This window comes from Mustela nivalis (assembly GCF_964662115.1).
Source record: "Mustela nivalis genome assembly, contig: HAP1_SCAFFOLD_405, whole genome shotgun sequence".
In the NCBI taxonomy this organism is placed as follows: domain Eukaryota; kingdom Metazoa; phylum Chordata; class Mammalia; order Carnivora; family Mustelidae; genus Mustela; species Mustela nivalis.
Genome location: NW_028136247.1, coordinates 302,341 through 321,920, shown reverse-complemented (window position 1 = coordinate 321,920; position 19,580 = coordinate 302,341).

The following is a 19,580-nucleotide window of genomic DNA, read 5'->3' as shown; positions in this document are numbered from 1 at the left end:
TACATTTAAAATTGACTTAATTATAAGGAATTTAATGAGTTAGGTTATCAAAAAATTTGAAAGTTTAGTTGACAACTTCATTTTAAACATTCACATTTCTATAGTTGAGTATTTGGTTCAGATTCAACTTTAATGGCATCAGAAAAATATACACAAACCTAAATGAGAGGTCCAGGAAGTCAGCCAGGATATTTGAATAAAATCTTAAAAATGAAAAAGTCTGCTAACTAGATTTAAAGAGAAAATTATAGCTTTACTATATTGTATTACATATTCTTTCTACACACCATTTCTTTTCCAGCTTGTCAGTATTAAAGTTCCAATTATTCTGCGATATTCTAGAATTTTCTTTTCTAGAATTTAATTTTTGCCAAGTGAAATCTGTAGTAATTTTGTAATAAGTAAAGACAGAACTAAGCAATCAGTAAAACAAAAAACAAAAAACAAACAAAAATTACTACGGAATGGAATTGGAGTGATTTTTAAATTTATTTCAAAACCAACTTACATTTGAAAAACCTTTTAACAGTGCAATTTATGTCTCAGGTCAATTAAAAAAATACCTCTTTTTTATACTAAGCCTTATGATTTAGTCTCTTCAATAATTGTTTTAAAAGCACAAGATTCAGGTATTTTGATTCTTTTTTTTTTTTTAAAGATTTTATTTATTTATTTGACAGAGAGAAACACAGCAAAAGAAGGAAGAGAAGCAGGGGAGCAGGGGGAGTGGGAGAGGAAGAAGCAGGCTTCCCGCTAAGCAGGGAACCCGATGCGTCGCAGGGCAGATGCTTAAGGACTGAGCCACCTAGGCACTCCTGATTCCTTTTTTAAAGACTTATTTATTTATTTGAGAGAGGGAAAGAGAGAATCTTAAGCAGACTCCCCATTGAGCACGGAGCCTGATTCCAGGATCAGTGGAGACCACCCCTGCCGAAATGAAGAGTCAGATGCCTAAGCGACAGAGCCACCCAGGCACCCCCAGATATATTTTTTTAAGATTTTATTTATCCATCTGAGAGCGAGAGAAAGTGAGAGGGAGAGAGCATGAGCGGGGTGAGGAGCAAAGAGAGAAGCAGATTCCCAGCTGAGCAGGGAGCCCCCTGTGGGGCTTGATCCTGGGGCTCCAGAATCATGACCTGAGCCAAAGGCAGACACTTAGCCAACTGAGCCACACAGGTGCACCAGTTTTGATTCTTAATATTCCAGGGCATATTCATTAAGCACGTATTGCATGCCAATCACTGTGCTAGGCTGGGAGGAGGAGTTAAAAATCCCCTGTTTCATGGAGCTCCCTTTCTAAAACAGTAGCTACCCGGTAAACGAGTGAAATGTTTGGTATATTAGCTAGTTTAAATGGCAATGAGAATGAGTGAAGCAGATGGAGAATAAAAATCTGTATATGTTTTTACATTTTATATAGGTTGGAAAGGCAGAAAGTCTCTCCTTTCTGCAAGGCTCTAAGAATATTTAAAAATAACTTTTTTATTTTTATTTTTTTACACTCTAACTCAGGCAGTACCTAAGAGGAAAGTGCTACTCAGGTTTCTTGTTCAGCTCTTTAGTATAATTATAATTTAATGATGAAATTAAACCCAGATATACATTGCTAATGAATTTAATGGAACAGATTAGCAATAGCTTAGTGAGTGTAAGACTTAAGGCTTTAACTAGTTAATTCTTTAGCTGTCATTTCTCAGTACCCTGACTTTAATAGAGTAGGCATATGTTTTTTTGGAGGTTCAGCAAACTAACAATATACCTACCTCACCCTGTCACAGTTACATGTTTATGCCATTGAGAAGCTTATTTTGTAGAGTGTTTGTCAATACAGTTTCATATCCTGGCAGCTTTGTGTCTAGTGGGAATTGCAGCCAGGGTTAGAATCCATCACTGGTGGGAACCAGCCAGCTGAGCAGTGCACCACCTCGGGGAGGCTTCTGCTGGAAATGATGTGTCCTTCAGCTGTGAGTGGACTAAAGCATTAAGCAACGAGGGTGGGGGTGACAGGTTGAGGATCTGAAGGTGCAGCAGGATCTCAAGCCAGTTTTATAACTGTTACCTTAGATAATCCCAGATGAGTTAAAAGCTAAGGTATGGAATGCTTTCTTCCATTTTATCCATTAAGGTCTTCCCCTGAGAGAAAAAGGAAGGGTAACGAGTGTACCTTGCAACCCCTCCCCATTCCTTGTTCTGATAGTATTAGCTCCCTTATGGCCCTGTGGAAGTGACTCCCTGGAGAAGTGTGGACAGCTGGAGGGTCCCTCTGTGGCCTATAAAGTGTCATTGGGAGCCACAGCCAGAGACTGTGGGGGAGGGAAAGGGTCACTTCAGGACTGTGGAAAACACTCCCTTTTCCCTCAGCATCCTGAGGCCTTGTTTCTTGCGTTATTGTTAATAGAGTCTGGGAGCTTAGATTCTGGTGCTGAAATTTTTTTCCGGGTTAGTTCTATAAATGATATTTTTAAAGCAACCTTTTGTGGAGTTTCATTCTTTAGTTCACTGAATTTGTAGCACAAAGGAATGGAAAGAGATTTATTGCTATCGTCATTACCAACTTCAGAATAGAAATTGGTGAGTAATTATACTTACATTAGACTTTTAAAAAGTATAACTTAGGGAAAGGGACTCAGCTGGCTGTATTTTTTGATAAGGTTCTGTGCTTTCCTCTTCCGTTTCTCTTTAGAGACCATTCTATGGCTAATACATCATAAACATGAAAAGGAAGTGCAAACACAATTACCAGAGAAAGTCAAAATCTCTTCCATTCACTTCTTTATGCTGTTTGTGACTTGTCTGCATGATTGTTTCAAAGTAAGAAAAAGCTTGGGATTCTTATCTATCATTATCAGTGGTACTGGTTTTGAGTGTGTGGTATGGTTCTGACAAAACTGGGACAAAATCAACCTTCATGCTAGCAGCCATTGTACCACACTAATCACAAGAATGTGTACAGAATACACACAGTGAGCTTTAAAGGCAAGTACATTTGTCTAATGAGATAATGCAAGATACAATGCAAGGAGGGAAATCAGATACAGAATGAACATTCTGTTAACTCTGTAGCAGAATGTTCAGTGCCATCGGTAACTCTTCCATGGGGGCTTTGAGATTTTCTGCTCCACTCTGCTCAGTTTCTTAGTCCTCATCCAATCCTGAAGCCCCCAGAGGAGGAGCTGAGGGCTGATGGGGCTCCTTAATCAAGAATAGAGTGAATGTGGGTGAGGTGATCCCTGGGAAACAAGGCTGGGTTTAGAATTTGGTCTAAGATAACATCTGGACATTTCAGAGGTCCCAAAAGGATCTGGGGTCAAGGGTTAACACAGCTGAGGTCTGCAGTCTGTGACACAGAGCCAAGGAGCAGCTTCGGGGGATTTCCACCATCTTTTACACTTGAGAAATGTAGCTTCTACTCCTTAGCCCTTCCTGTGCCCTCTGGTCTAGTCATTCCCTCTCCCCATTCACTTTCAGGTTCCTCTAGCAGTTTTCCTAGACAGACCAGGTAGCTTTGAGTATGGGCTTTAGGCTTATGGTAACTTCTGAGGGATAGATAATCCCATAATGATAAAGATTAGGATCAATATTTGTAATCCAAGATGAGGTCGATTTTGACTGCTTCATTAAACTTATTTCATTAGATGATTAGAATAATCATTTAAACCATTTGGTTCATAGTTACTCCCTTAATGCATTTTTTTTCACCTAGAAAGCTTTACTAATGTTTTATGATTCTTGTATAATTTTGAAGAATATTTATCAGACTCGAAGAACTTCCTTGATAGCTCAAGTCTGGTCTTAGCGACAAACTGTGCCATTTGGAAAAGCTTGAAAACTTTTTCTGACCACTTGTTTGAGGTTTGCTGTTTATTTTGATCAGCAGGTTCACTTGGCTACCCCTGTGGAAATGTTAGAAGGGTCTTCTTTCAGTTCATTTTTGGTCTCAGGTAGACACAGATGAAGTGAGTTGCTCCAAACAAAAGCAACAGAGTTAGAGAATCTTCCGCCTATCATCTGAGCCAGCCTTGTCTTAACATCTTACATTTCAAGTTTCTATGGCTTGATTTGTTCTAATTCCCAGGACCTGGAATATTTCTTCTCCTTTTTATTTATACCGTTGCTATAATTTGTTTAGAAATTCAGGAAGTATGGAAGAAAAATTAAGAGAGAAATCAGTTATCTCCATTTTGGGAAACCAAAGAGCAAAGTGGTTTTGTTTATTAACTTGATGTTGTATGTTTGAGTAACAGTTGTTGAGAGGTTAAGGTCTTTTTCACAGAGTCATAATCTCTGAATTTCACATAAGACAGTATAAGGTCCAGATACAACTTAGTTTTCAAACTGCCACCCCAAACTGAAAACAAAAATGAGTAAAAAAAAAAAAACAAAAAACCCAAACCCCAAAACCTCAAATGAGAGCTATTCTTGTTCACATGAAGAAATACTATAATGATCATCAGCCTTTCAACAACATGGGATTAATTATCCCAGTAAAAAGAACAATACCCCTAATCTGTTTTCACGCTTCTATGTCTCTGATGGAACCAATTTACAAATAAAGGCTGACATTTTACTTTGTAGTTCTCAGCCTTGCCAATCCCTCATGGCCATTGCGCTGGCCTGCCAGTTTGGGAAAATACACTAAAAATAACTCGGAGTTAAGAGTTCTCACACTAGTAGCTATAAACTCATGTTTTCTCGATCAGGAGGTAATCCTCTTTTGATTTCAGAGTAAGAAATGCGAAATGCATCAAGAGAAGACCATTCTCCTCTTCTAAGATTGTGATGCAATTGAGGCAAGGATCCTCAGAACCTGCTAGACTAGAGCCTGGAGGGTCAGGACAGAGACCAATGGTTCAGGGCTCCCTTCCTCCACCTGTTGACCTAGTAGAGTTTCCACTGTCTGAAGGATTTATCAGTTATGTTCTTATACTAATTTACCTAATGCAAACAGATTCTCCTTCCTCTGTCATGCTAGTGTCAAAGAGGAAAGGCCTATGGTTTTTGATTAGATTATACTTTTGATGGAAGTTGCTGGAAAGACTGTCTTATTTTATGGTTTTGTTTTTGTAGAACAGTGATTAAAGTGGTCTGACCAAAGGATTGGTGTAAGGGAGCCGTGGGTGGTCAAGGTAGCCTAGGGTCAGATGGTTGAGTGGCCTTGAATGCCAGATTCATTTAGAGCTATTGGTAGACAGTGGAGAGGTAGGGAGTTTTTTGAGCAGAAGTCACAGTATTGGGCCTTGATTCAAGAAGGGTCATCTGGCAGAAAGTCTTTTAGCAATAGGTTGTAGGAATGGCTTCATTGGGCATAGGTAAGACTGGAAGAGACCAACCGATGAAGCCCAACAAACGTCAAAAGATTAAATGAGTGGAGAATATGCTGAGGCCCCCACTCCAGACCACCTTAATTAGAATCTTGGGATGGGGAGAGAGAGTGGAGAGTCAAGAATTAGTATTTTTAAAAGGCTTCATAGCTGATTTGAATGTGTAGGTAAGGTAGAAAAATAAAAGGAAATGAATAAAATAACATTAACAATATATAACAATCAGGGATTGAGATGAATAATTTATTTTCCAATATGCTGCTAAAAAGTTGATAAGTGTGGTTTAAGTTGTGGGCATGCTTGCTTGAAAAGAGAGAGAGCTCTGAGATGACATTACATTTAATAGTGGCAAATCCTTTTAGCTCTATTAAAAAAAAAAAAAGAAAATCCAGACTTTACATATGTTCATGATAAAAACCCTCAACAAAGTAGGCTTAGAGGGAACATACCTCAACATCTGTGAAAAACCCACAGCTACCATCATTCTTAATGGGGAAAAACTGAGAGCTTTTCCACTAAGGTCAGGAACAAGACAAGGATGTTCACTTTCACCACTTTTATTCAACATGGTATTGGAAGTCCTAGCCACAGCAATCAGACAACAAAAAGAAATAAAAGACATCCAAATTGGTAAGGAAGAAGTATAACTTTCACTATTTGCAGATGGCACGATATTATATATAGAAAGCCCTAAAGACTCCAACAAAAAACTGCTAGAATGAATAAGTGAATTCCATAAAGTTGCAGGATATAAATCAAAGTACAGAAATCTGTTGCATTTCTATAGTGAAGCAACTGAAAGAGAAAGCAAGACAACAATTCCATTTACAACTGCACCAAAAATTATAAGGTATCTAGTAATAAACCTATACTCTAAATACTGTAAAACACTGATAAAAGAAATTGAAGATGACCCAAAGATAGGGAAAGACAGTGCATCCTCATGGATTAGAACAAATACATTAAAATGTCTATGCTACCCAAAGCAATCTACACATTTAATGTAATCCCTATCAAAATACTAACAACATTTTTCAATGTAGAACAAACAATTCTAAAATTTTTATGGAACCACAAGACTTTGAATAGCCCTAGCAATCATGAAAATGTGAAACAATGCTGGAGGTATCATAATTCCAGATTTCAACCTATTTAAAAAGCTTATGTCATCAAAACAGTATGCTACTGGCACAAAAAATGGACACATAGATCAATGAAACAGGATGGAAAGCCCAAAAATTGGTCTATGAAAAAGGAGGCAACAATATGCAATAGGAAAAAGTCTCTACAACAAATGGTGTTGGGAAAACTAGACAGCTACATGCAAAGAATAAAATTGGACCACTTTTATTTTTAAAGATTTTATTTATTTATTTAACAGAGAGAAACAGAGATCACAGGTAGGCGGAGAGGCAGGCAGAGAGGGAGGGGGAAGCATGTTTCCTGCTGAGCAGAGATCCAGACATGGGGCTTGATCCCAGGACCCTGAGATCATTACCTGAGCTGAAGGGAGAGGCTTAACCCGCTGAGCCACCCAGGTGCCTCTGGACCACTTTTTTATACCATACCCAAAAATCAACTAAAAGTTGAGGAAAGACCTTATTTGTGAGATACAAAACCATAAAAATCCTAGAAGAGAAGACAGGCAATAATTTCACTGACATTGGCCATAGCAGCTTTTTTCTAGGTATGTCTCCTGAGGTAAGGGAAACAGAAGGAAAAATAAATTAGTGGGACTTACTCAAAATAAAATGCATCTAATTAAAGAGGGCACGTATTGCATGGAACACTGGGTGTGGTACATAAACAATGAATCTTGGAACACTGAAAAAAAATAAAAAAGTAAAATCCAAGTACAGAAAAATAAAGGTCCATCACTGCTGTGGGTAATTTTTCAAAATACAATGGAGAATATAAATGTAACTCCAAAGTAAAAATGATCGAACAATGTGTTAAACTACTATAAAAATCACAAAAATAAGTGTGAAAAGAATAATATTCTTTAAAAGCTTTTAAAAAATATATGTTTATAAAAAATAAAAATTAATTAAAAAATAAAATGTATCTGCACAACAAAGAAACCATAAAACTAAAAGACAACATGCTGGATGGAAAGAGATATTTGCAAATGACATATCTGATAAAGTCTTAGTATCCAAAATGTATTAAGAACTATACAACTCAATCCTAAAAACCAAATAATCCGATCAGAAATGGGCAGAAGACAGGAACAGACATTTCTCTAAAGCAGTTATCCACATGACCAACAGACATGAAAAAACGTTCAACATCACTCATCATCAGGGAAGTGCAAATTAAAATCAGAATGGGATATCACCTCAGACCTTTCAGAATGGCTAAGATCAAAAACAGAAGAAACAGCAGGTGTTGGTGAGGATGTGGACAAAAAGGAAACTTCTTGCACTGTTGCTAGGGATGTAAGTGCCGCAGAGACTGTGGAAAACTGTACAGTGGTTCCTTAGAAATTTAAAAATAAAACTACCCTATGATTCAGCAATCACACTACTGAGTATTTACCCAAATAATAGAAAAACACTAATTCAAAAGGGATACACGTAACCCTATGTTTATAGCAGCATTGTTTACCAATGCCAGGATATGGAAGCAGCCCAAGTGTCTATTGGTTGATGAATGGATAAAGAAAAAGTGGTATATGTACACACACACACACACACACACACACAACACTGGAATATAAAAAAAAAATTAAGTCTTGCCATTTGCAAGGACATGTATGAAGCTAGAGAGTATTAATGCTAAACAAAATAAGTCAGGGAAAGGCAAATGTTGTATGATTTCACTCACATGTGAAATTTAAGAAACAAATGAGCAAAAGGGCCTAAAAAAGAGAGAGAAAGAGAAACAAACCAAGAAATAGACATAACTATGGAGAACAAACTGTTGGTTACCAGAGGGGAGGTGGGGGGGGCATCAGTGAAACAGGTGATGGGGATTAAGGAGTACAATTGCTATGATGAGCACTGGGCAGTGTAAGGAAGAGTTTATTTTTTAAAGATTTTATTTATTTATATGACAGAGAGAGCATAAGCAGGGGCAGTGACAGAGGGAGAGAGGGAGAAGTAGCCCCCCACCCCTAGCCCACAGAGCAGAGAGCCCAATGCAGGGCTCAATCCCAAGACCCTGGGGTCATGGCCTGAATTGAAAGCAGATGCTTAACCAACTGAGTCACCCAGGCGCCCTGACATATGGAATTGTTGAATCACTGTAGTGGACACCTGAAACTAATATGACACTGTATGTTAACTAACTGGCATTAAAATAAGGACTTTAAAAAATTCACACTTTAACCATTTTTCACTACCTCTGTCCACTGCTGTTATCCTGACACAGCAGCTTCCTGCTTGGTTTCCCTGGATCCCTACAACCAGGGTAGCTGGGTAATTCTTTATGAGCATGTCAAATCATTTCACTCTTGGTTTAAGCCCTCCAAATACTTTTCATCTCCTTCAGAGTAAAAGCCATGTCCCTCTAATGGCCTGTGAGACCTTGTGATCTGCAGTCTTCTCTGTTACATCTCAATCTCATTTCCTGCTATTTTTCCAGCTTGCCTTCCTCTGATCACAGTCACCCCTTTGCTGATCCTCAACAATGCTGGGCAAGCTCCTGCGTCAGGAACTTTGCAGTATTGTTCTCTTGGCTTGGAATGCTCTTCCCCCAGGTTCTCTCATGCCCACCCTGACCACTGTGTACCAAGTTGTATCTCTTCCCTTTTCAACCCAACATTACTCACCCACCTTTACTGCTTTAATTTCTCTAAAGCACCTGCTGACCTACTAAATACCTCGGTTATCTTGTTTGTTCTTTTCCCACTAGGAAGCGAGTTCATTAGGAAAGGAAGGAGATCCATGACTGCTTGTTTATGGCTACTCGCACAACCTCTAAAACAATGCTTAGCACATAGTAGGTGTTCATAAATGTCTTTTGAATCGATTGGTGTGACTCATACTCAATATCATATAAGACATATATATGTGTATATGTGTATGTGTGTGTATTTAAACCCTTTGTTAAGAAAACTTAAAACATACACAATGCATTGGAAAGGTATTAGAAATCTAGTAAAGGGTTACAAATTTGAGTCTGATCTATAAATTCTAAGAGTTTAACAAAGTAGATATTGATAATAAAATGGATGATGAGAAAGGATATGCTGACAAAATTAACTCATAAAACTAAGAGGCAAGTAAACATTGAAGAAGATGCTAAAGAGAAATGAAATTAGCTAAGGGGCTGCATTTATAAGGAGATGTCATTCAGTGATTACCCAATAATACTTTTAAAAATTACTGAGAAATACCATAGTGGAGGAGATATTGTTAAACTTTCGATTTGTCTTAGAAAGCAGTCAACTGGGCGCCTGGGTGGCTCAGTGGGTTAAGCTGCTGCCTTCGGCTCAGGTCATGATCTCAGGGTCCTGGGATCGAGTCCCACATCGGGCTCTCTGCTCAGCAGGGAGCCTGCTTCCCTCTCTCTCTCTGCCTACCTCTCTGTGTACTTGTGATCTCTCTCTGTCAAATAAATAAATAAAATCTTAAAAAAAAAAAAAAGAAGCAGTCAACTAATTATTTTCCATGTCTCTGAGCAATGTAATAAGACAACAGTGATTAGTGGAAAGTACATTTGGTGTGGGAAAGGAAGTATACTACTTTGGGAAATAAGGATGTTGTAGAAATTAATATTTTAAAGTCTTAAGAGGATTCCCATAGGAGGCCGATGTATTTTCCAAAGCCCTTTGTTGTGATGAAAAATGGAAGGTTATTTTCTAAGTGCCAATTTGTGAACATAAGCATATGTATGCCAAGGGAGATTTGAAATTCAAGAAACTGATTTATATGAAACCACTTGTTTGATGTGATGTCCTTAATGATTTGGTTTTATTTTCATCCAATCCCTATGTCTAAACACACAATTAAAGTTCACCATTGTGAGAGGCTCAGATGTCCTTTCTTTTGGCTGTAATAGTAGAAGTTTGATTTCCAGTTCTAGTAATTCTTATAAATGAAGTCTACTGGTGATCTCCACAGAATGTAGGCTATTACTATATATGAAGAGGCAGAAAAAGTGTCATTTTAGTTTATATCTTTCTATGGAAATACCTTACACTATCAGATTAGGTAGGTCTTTTGTGTTGAAAAATATGAGTGAAACCTCCTGTGGATTCCATTGCTTCTTGCAGCTGCTGTGGAAATTCTCTCGCAATGCTTTCAGACTCCTTTCAGACCACATTGTTGTACGTATTTACTGTTGCACTGACTGCTTTCTTGCCCTGTTTGAAGCCTTTCCCAACCTGGCTTTTTTTTTTTTTTTTTTTTTTTTTTTTATTTCACAGACAGAGATCACAAGTAGGCAGAGAGAGAGGAAGGAAAGCAGGCTCCCTGCTTAGCAGAGAGCCCGATGCGGGGCTTGATCCCAGGACCCTGTGACCATGACCCAAACCAAAAGCAGAGGCTTTAACCCACTGAGCCACCCAGACGCCCCCCAACCTGGCTTCTTGACCCTTCTTTGCAGAAGAAAGACTCCTAACCTTTTCCCCATGACCATCTTTTAACCATATATTTTAACTCTGCCCTAGTAGGATCTCCTTTTGCTTCCCTGTGGCATTTGACATTGCTCATCAGTGTTACTCTTTTGAAGTTTCCTCCTTGGGTAGCATCCCTTGGGTTCACTGATGAAAGTCTATAATATCCCCCTTTGCTTTCAACTCTCGTTCTTGGCTTTTCCTTCCCTTTTTTATATAAATTTTATGTCTTTTTAATAAACTTATCAACTCATCATGGCCTCTACAATTACCTTTACATAAATAAAACTAAAGTCAAATATATCATTCCAGTTAAGAGGTCGAGTCCTAAAGTCATGTCTTCTATATATGGGACATTGCACCATATGTTTCACTTTTGCCTCCAATTCTGTCATTATTTTTCCTCTCTTGGGCCCTACTACCTTCTTATAATTGGCATTTTCCAATTTCCCTAGACTGGAAGGCTCAGTGTCTTTTGGTCTTCTTGTTTTTTATCCCCTATTAAACCAGTCCCAATGCCCTATTGATTCCCTCTTCTGATTGTGTTTAGACATTTCTAAATGTGTCCAGGATGCTGCTACTTACATAATGAATTGATCTCCCTTTGTTCAGGGGAGATGTAACAATGACAGAGCGGGCAGAGTGATAACCATCCAACAAACATGCCCAGATTAGTTTCCCTAAAACACTATTTTCATCCTTTTATTTATTTATTTATTTATTTATTTTGCCAAAGACAGACCTCACCTCCTTGAGGCTCACACGTCCTAATTTCTCCAGTTGACATTCTAGAACCTTCATAAAAATCTCCTTACCGTATCTGTTCACACTTACCATGGCTACCCCTAACAAATCTCTCCTGTAGGGTTAGTTTGTTTCTTAAGTAATCTAATCAGTTATCTTGCTGACTTATCTGATTGTCTCTGCTCATGCTCTTCTTTCTGTTGGGATAAACTCTTCTCTCTTCTTGGATGTCCATATTCCACTTGCCTTGTAAGACTTGATTCAAATATCACATTTCTATAAAGATGTCCCATACCAATCTTGCCTTTCAGCACCTCCCAATGTTTTGTTGTTCATATCACAAATTTCATCATTTCAATGCTGCTTTTCTTGCATCATCATTTGATGACATCATTTGATGATGTCTTGCATCATCATCATCATGTGGTTTCTGTAGTAATTATTTGTTTGGACATCACAGTTTACAAATCATTATTGTATTTGTGCCTGATAATAAGGCAAATCAGTCATTTTACATTTGGGATCAATAATACTAGTAAGAATTTCAGAGCACACAGATAGTGAGAGTAAAATGTGAAATAGAACTGCGATGTAAGGATTAATGCTAAATGCAGCACTTTTTCCATCGCTTTCAAAGTTTGTTCTTCCTTCCTTTCCTTTCTTCTCCTTTCTTTCTTCTCTTCTTTCTTTCTTTAAGATTTTATTTACTTATTTGACAGAAAGATACACAGAAAGAGAGGGAAAAAACACAAGCAGGAGAAGTGGGAGTGGAAGCAGGCCTCCCACTGAGCAGGGAGAATGATATGGGGCTCGATCCCAGGACCCTGGAATGATCTGAGTTCAAAGCAGATGCTTAACTACTGAGCCACCCAGGCGCCCCTCAAAGTGCTTGCACTTATTGTAAAACTTAACTCATTTTTTTCTTTATGCTTTCCACAGAACCTAGCTTATGCTGTTACCTAGTAGATGTTAAGTATCTTACTGGCTGATTGTAATATATGCAATAAGTAATCAAGAAAATGTTCTCTGAGTTATATAATTGCACTTAAAAATTTACCTTTCTGCATTTAGGGAGAAGGAACAATTGGAGAAAAGGTCAAATATTACTAAAATTTGCTTTGCTGTGTTCTGATAAACAGCTTTCTTAAAATAATTCAAATTATAAGAACCTCATGTTTGAAAGCTCCTCTCTGAGAGTTGCTTTTGTAATACTACTCTGGACTTACATTGTTGAAATAGAATTTTCCTCATGTCTTGGTTAAGAAGAAAAAGCACGATTATTAGGTTGAAAAAGTAAAAGGTATACATTTTGAAGGTATAAATTTATGAGCATTTTTATGTCATGTTCTAAAAATATATTTAATATATCTCTCTATATAAATATATACACTTTATATTTTAATAAATGTATCTTAGAACATGGCATGAGACCAGTTAGCTTAAATATTACCCAGAAATATTCTATTTTATTAAGGTTTGGAGTTAATTTTCCCAAATAAGGAATAACAAAAGGATGAATGAAAGGGAGTTGATTTTTTAAATAATGTTTTTGTAGTAGGTTAAAATAGTGTGATTGGTCAACTGTGAGGTTGGCAAAATGTTCCCATTATTAATCATGCAAATTCTGAGAATTTGTTTGGGACTGGTTGTACAAAACTAATACAAAGAAGTGACTTAGCTTTACTACAGTGAGTAGTTATGCCTGTTCTAATCAGAGACAATATAATGATGCCATTTTAAAGATAATTGTTTCAAATCCATTTACTGCTTAGGTCTCTTTCAGTTTTACTCCCTGTTCATGTGAGGGCATAAACAATTAGATATTAATTTAGTTGTAGAAACAGGTACAAAAATGGACAGTTTTTGTGTTCAAGCCAGTCTCTATTGTATCCTAATTGCTATGTCTCAGAACCAGCACCTGATTTCTTTGTTCCTGGCTGTTTCTGCCACTCCCTGGTTTCCACGTTTGTTCCTCTTTCTGGAGCTCTCTGAACTGGTTTTTGCTTTTATTATCTCTCAATTTTTCCTTGCTAAGAAATTAAATTTCCTAATGAATGTACGGCTTTTACTTTATTCTTTTCTCTCTAAAAAATGTAAAAGAGCTCAGTGACTTACTGAGAACCAGTCCAAACTCATGGCCTCTTGTGGTTAGAGCCTCCTAGTCTTTTGAACTCTTATGAACAAATGAACTGGAGCACCTAGGTGGCTCAGTCGTTAAGCATCTGCTTTCAGCTTAGGTCATGATCCCAGGGTCCTGGGATTGAGCCCCACATCAGGCTCCCTGCTCAGCGGGAAGCCTGCTTCTCCCTCTTCCACTCTCCCTGCTTGTGTTCCCTCTCTCGCTATGTTTCCCTCTATCAAATAAATAAAATCTTTAAAAAATAGCAACAACAAATGAACTGATAGATCTGGTGAACGTTGTGAGTGCATAGCCTGTGCTTTTCTGTCTCTATGTCCTTTTCATTGTATTTTCTCTACGTATCTTTAAGCAGAAACTGTGCCTTTCTCCTATTTTTATTGTCTATAATTAGTTCATAATGCACTGCCAATCCTATAGTGAACCTAGAGAATGAATGAATGACCAAATGCATTTAAAGTGAAACAAATAAATGTTAGTATACATCTTTTTAAAAAAATCTCTTACATTTCCAAGTACATGATAGTCAGAATAAACTAAATATAGGAAAAGGTGAGGGCAATGGTGTTGAACAAAGTGTTCGATGGAGATTATCATCAATAAGTAGGGCAAGGAAGTAGTGCCTAAGTAAGTATTATATTTTAGCATGTAATTATATCTTTTCAACCATATCTTATTCATTTAATGTTCCCAGTATTTATCAGGAATTCAGTAACTGGTTTTTTTGAAATGAATACATGAATTATGTCTCATATATTTTTAAGTATTTGCTTAAATAATAATGCACTGCCGCAGCTGATTTCCAAAGTTGTCTCCCCAAGGAACTTTACCTCCCAGTGGTCACACCTTTGTGGCATCCTTTCTTTGACTCTGAGCTGGCCCTGTAAGTTGCTGTTGACCAAAGACTCCTAGATCTAGGTCTTAAGAAGCTGTGCAGCTTGAAGGAAGATTTGCTTTTGTGATGCTTCGCCTCGAAGCCAGCCACCATGTAGAAGTATACCTATTCTGAGACCACTGTGCCATGAGAAGCTTGAGCCATGTTAAAATCACACGAAAGAGAAAACACAGTCACTGTACTATACTGTAAAAATGTACCTGTAAGGAGAACCATGCAGTTAAACTCATGTTAAAGGTAAACTGTTTTGTGTCTCCTATTTTTCACATACCACTGTTTGTGTAATTTACCTGTAGTTTTTTAATTGCTACATTGTATCCCATTCTGTGAGTGTATCACAATTTATCCATTCTGTTCTTGATGGACATTGGAGTAGTTTCCTCTTGTTGACTAATATGGATAGTTAGCATTCTTATAAATGTCTTTGATAAAAGTAGGTACCCCTTTCTGTTGGGTGGTTTTGAATTGTTTTATGGCTTTTTTGCATTGCATTAGTTTTGTGTCTGCAAGTAGCCTATATGCCGTTTTAGAGTGTAATGACTAGGGTGTATGTGTTTCTCTTTCTCATCATAATGCCTACCAAGCAGAGTTTATAGTTTAATTATTCAAGAAATATACATTGATTGTTCATTTAGAAATTTTAAAGCACATATGCTTGGCTTTTCAAAAAACATTCTAAATTAATCATAGAGTTTGTACTCCAGTCTTTAAGGACAAAAAATAGGGAATATCTTTTTAATTAGACATTCCTGTTGAATAAATAACAGTTTGTTGGAAAATATTTCATCTGCCCAGAGCTATTGTTTATTGTTTTACAAATAGCATGAGAAAGAAAATCACTTTTCTTGATAAACAAAAGGATAGTAATAAACAACTGAAGTTTCTGTGTACTATTATCATACCTTAGGGTTCTAAGCTTCAGTGAATCACTTGTTAGGATAGAACTTATCAATTATCCATGTGTGTAACTTGAGAACAGTGTTAGAGTACATATTTTCTATTTGATGAGCTATGTTTTAGAGCTGCATTAAATCATTTACTGTAATATAAATTAATGGGTACTAAAATTACAATATTTTTTCCTTCACAGCTAATCAACTTGAGGAATTTCCTTGTTCTTTGCCTCTTTGCCGTAACATTTGGATTATTTATTTTAAAAACTACAATGATAAAGCTATTCCAAATAGGCCAGGTCTGATTACTTTCCATCCCCAGCAAATTTACTGTAAGTGCCAATACCATATGGAAAAGTTTGACTTTGATATACCAGACTTTTTTTTTTTTTCTTTTTTGGTAAAGTGTAGCTCTTGAACAACAAAAAAGTGAGTGACATGGAGATTTAAATTAATTTCAGATGGTTCGTAGTTTGTGCTTTGTGGTTGTTAACTCTAAAGAATCAGGATATATAAAAAGATTAAAGAATCTTTTCAACTACCAAGCTTAAAATATCTATGTTTATGAACAAATGCCATGCATTTTCTATCTTGGTTTATCCTTGTTCCTTTCATTCCTAGTATTTTTTTTTTTAATACCATGATGTCTTTTGCATCTTCCTATTCATGTATTTATTCAGCAAACATTTACTGAGTGTTTTTCGTGAGGTAAACATTATTGTGGGCCTTCCATTTTCAGAGACTTGGCTCTTCCCTGGAGGAGATCAAGTGTACTGGGAATACCAGCTATAGACAGATACAATATAATATCAGTAAACCTGAGCAAAGTAGGATCAGAGCAACTCTTTCTGCCTAAGGGAGTCCAGGAAGTTGTTCACAGCAGATAACATTGAAGGGAGACATGAAGAATGTATAGTAATTTGGGCAAAAAAGTGGAAGGAAAGATCTTCTGTGCAGAGAGTAGTGTAATACAGAGGCACAGATATGAGAGAGGTTTGGCATGTTCAAGAAACAATAAGTGCCATTTTCTTAGAGCTTAAAGCACACTGGGATAAAGAAGAGGGGGAAGACTTGAGATGAAGAAGGTTACCATTTCCACTGCCAGACATGAAAAGCACAGCCTTCCCCCCAAATGACCCCCTCCTTTTTCTCTTGGAACAGAACAGTAATATGGGAACTGGTAACCCTTTGTACAATTGGCAGGAATTGAATAAAAGTAGGCTTTTGATCAGCAAAGAAAATAGGATTGAGTTTTCTAAAAAAAAGTGTAAAAAGGACAAATGAGAGTAAAACCCCAGCATAGTCTCAGAGCAATAAGTAATCAGTGGTCATTCCCAAAGTAGAGATGCTACAGATAAGAGGGAAGGAAGCCTCCGTTAGAGTGTCATAGAGCACTGGGCATGGTTTTCTTTATTTCTTCGTCTTCCTTCATCAACCTGGGTGAACCACAGAGGGCAACTGGATGGAATTAGGTAGACAGTAATGTGGTTGATAACAGAAATAGGCAACAGAAGGATTATGATAGGGAGATGTGCTGGCCTGAGAGTGAGAAAGTAAAGTTTAAAGGCAAAAATCCAAATTTCTGCAATTCTATAATTAGTGGGAAAGAGATGTTCTGTGTTTTAAACAAGCCCCTAAAAGAAGGGAACAGTATTAGAAGACTGTTAGGAAAGTAAATGTGGTCTTACCAGGAAGGTGTTGGTAAAGACAGGTGACACTGGATGGAGGTGTCACCTCCATCAGTGCATTTCCCTTTGTTCTGGAGGCCATATTTTTAGAGATAATTACAGAGAAGAGAATGGCCAGGGTTGGTAAACAGGGTAGCAAATGGTCTGGGAAGAATATTGCAGGCAAAAGAGACAATGGAACTGAAGCTGATCAACCCTCCCATTGAATAAAGGAGACAAGATAGTCAAAAGCAAGAATTGTCTAGAGGGAAGGCAACAGCCACTAACTGGAAGTCCGAGGAGTAGATTTAGTTCTATGAAGAAATTTAGTTCTATGATCTTTCTTATGACTTTCATTGACAATAGGGAAATAAACAACTTTGGAATAAATACCTTCAAGATAATGAGTTCTCTGTGTATTGGGGGTGTTCAAGCTGTGTTGGGTGCCAACTTGTCAGTAATGTTGTGATTTGTAGGCATTTTGACTAATGACCTTCAGTGTCATTAGAAGATGTCTGAGAATGTAAAATATGACACTCTTGATAGCCTTAAGATGTATGTGAACCAGATGGCCTCAGCTGGATGCATTTAGGAGCCCTGATGCCAGCGAGCCCTGGGCATGCAGTAGGGCTACGTGTGAGCTTTCATTGGAGATCTGACTGGTGGGAAATGACCTAGTTGCTAAAATGAGATGAAATAACAATTATAGCCATTAGGAAATGAATGTCTGCTAATGCCCAATTCTCAGCTGGGTACTTTATACACACTATCTGACTTAGTCATCACAACAAACTTGGGTGGTGGAGTTTATTATCTATCCCTTCTTTTATCAATGAACAAAGAAAGGATTGACTAGATTGAGTCCAGCTGCAACATTTGCCAGCTGTGTCACTTTGGAGACTTACGTGTCTCCATGCCTCTGTTCCCCCATCGAAAAGTGTGGATAGTAAGAGTGGCTGTCACATAGATGAGGGTTAAATGTGTTCAGTACATAGTAGATGCTTAGTACAACTTTGCTATCATACTTTAATTTTTACTATGGCTCTAAAGCTCCTGCTGTTTTACCAGAGATGCAGTTGGTTGGGGGAATGTCACAGCTAAAGAAATTTGAAAAAATATTAGAATCTTCATTCTTTACAGGGGGGAAGAATCTTCATTCTTTCATTCTACTTGGGAGTTTGGGAGAGAGCCAGGTAGCAGTTGATGATTACATGAGTAGTCTCGTATATTTATGTATAAGAATGGTGTACAGTACGGGGCTATATATCCTTCTTCAGGTAAACAACCTCTTAAAACCAATCCAAAATGCTACTTACTTTACAAAATTTTTCCAATCCTCAAACTGGGATGGAATTATGTTTTCCTTTAACTGCCCACCCCTGCACACACCCCCCTCCTACCCCGAATGTTCTTACTTGCTTATTATTCCCTGATTTATATCACGGTTACTTGCGTACTCTCCAAAGAACCTGAAGCTCAGCTTTGGCCTGGCCTTTAGCATCTCCTCTGTGGTATTTCTTGGAATACCTCAGTTCTGGTATGTAGGTACTCAAGTCTTTATTTGAATTGAACCACATTATTAAGTTTTCATTTTTATCTTTTTTTTTTTTTTTTTTTTTACTGACCCCTTTAGACAATACTGAAAGGCATCCACAGAACATTTACTTTCTCTAGACCATAGAGTTTGTTTTTTTAAAGCAGATAGGCTAATTCCTAAAATTTTAAGTTTGTGTACTTTAAAAACAAACATTACTTTAGCACTGGGTGTGGTGCAAAAATAATGAATACTGTTATGCTGAAAATAAATAAATTTAATTTAAACAAACAAACAAACAGACATTACTTTAATGAAAACAGATCCTGAATCTGGTATTTGCATACCAATGATTAGGAATCAGTGGGGGAGGAAAGAAACTGTTTCACTCTGGCCCCAAAGGGCTTTCATGCAAAAAGACTAAATGCTCCCTTTAACTGACTCAGTTGCACAGATGTGTAGATGCCTATGTCCCCCTTCATCACCCAGCCATGCTGGTGCAGTGATGCTAGAATGTGCACATGTTTTGCAATACCTTCCACCGCTCCATCTTCACTGTCACTTCATTTAAATTCTTATACCTGAGTTATTGTACTAGCTTCCTCATTGAGGTGCCTGACACCATTCTGGACTCAGGTAAGTCCCCACCCTCCGTGATCGTGAACATTCTATGCACAGAACTGACCATGTTCATGGACCTAGAATGCCACAGGAGTTTGAAGCAGTGAAGCTGGCCTCAGGGTGCTTCTGAGATCCCCCTCTCCCCACAACAGATTTCTAGCAGCAGTCTTTCCCTGTCCTTTCCCTTCTGCCAGACCCCTTGGATTTT